At 45.0% G+C, this 742-nt stretch overlaps 1 non-coding gene across 1 annotated transcript; it reads right to left on the bottom strand.

Moving 5' to 3' along the window:
- Window positions 1–299: 299 nt before the first annotated feature.
- On the bottom strand, window positions 300–406 carry LOC126199979 (U6 spliceosomal RNA). The gene has a single exon (XR_007540171.1). It is a non-coding gene; the product is annotated as a U6 spliceosomal RNA (small nuclear RNA).
- Window positions 407–742: the final 336 nt, after the last annotated feature.

The following is a 742-nucleotide window of genomic DNA, read 5'->3' as shown; positions in this document are numbered from 1 at the left end:
ACACTTTACATGCATCTTTTTATAACGAATGCAGTATGCCATCATAGGATGATGGATAGAAACGTGGAGAGCATGTCTCCGTGCGCAAATTGCGTCGTGGCATGCCTCAGTCCACCAAGGGACTGGGGCACAATGTGGTAAAGAGGAAGTGCAAGGAATGGAACGTTCTGCAGCAATAAGGATAACATTGGTGAGATAGTCCACCTGGACATCACAACTGGGGAAATCTTGTTCTTCGAAGGTTGTCAGGGAGGAGTAAAGCTGCCAGTGAGCCTCAGTAAACTGCCATTTGGGCATGCAAAAATGTGGAACACTTCACAATTTTGCATGTAACCCTTGCGCAGGGGCCATGCTAATCTTCTCTGTATCGTTCCAATTTTAGTATGTGTACCGCCCAAGTGAGTACATCCCATGTCTGTATTGACGGGTCCAGGCAAGGAGATAAGCTCTGTGACACACAGTCATCAAGAGTACACGAGTGGGCCTTCTGCTCCAAAAGCCCATAACGATGATGTTTCATTGAATGGTTCACATTCTGTCACTTTTTGATGTCCCAACATTGAAATCAGTAGCAATCTGCGGAAGGATTGCACTTCTGTCACATCGAATGATTCTCTTCATTCATAATTGGTCCCATTCTTGCAGAACCTTATTCTGGCTGCAGCGATGTCGGAGATTTGATGTTTAATCGTATTCCTCATATTCACAGTAGAATCGTGAAATGGTCGTACAGGAAAATCCC

This window comes from Schistocerca nitens, chromosome 8, assembly GCF_023898315.1.
Source record: "Schistocerca nitens isolate TAMUIC-IGC-003100 chromosome 8, iqSchNite1.1, whole genome shotgun sequence".
In the NCBI taxonomy this organism is placed as follows: Eukaryota; Metazoa; Arthropoda; class Insecta; order Orthoptera; family Acrididae; genus Schistocerca; species Schistocerca nitens.
This window is presented reverse-complemented; position numbering and strand designations above follow the sequence as displayed.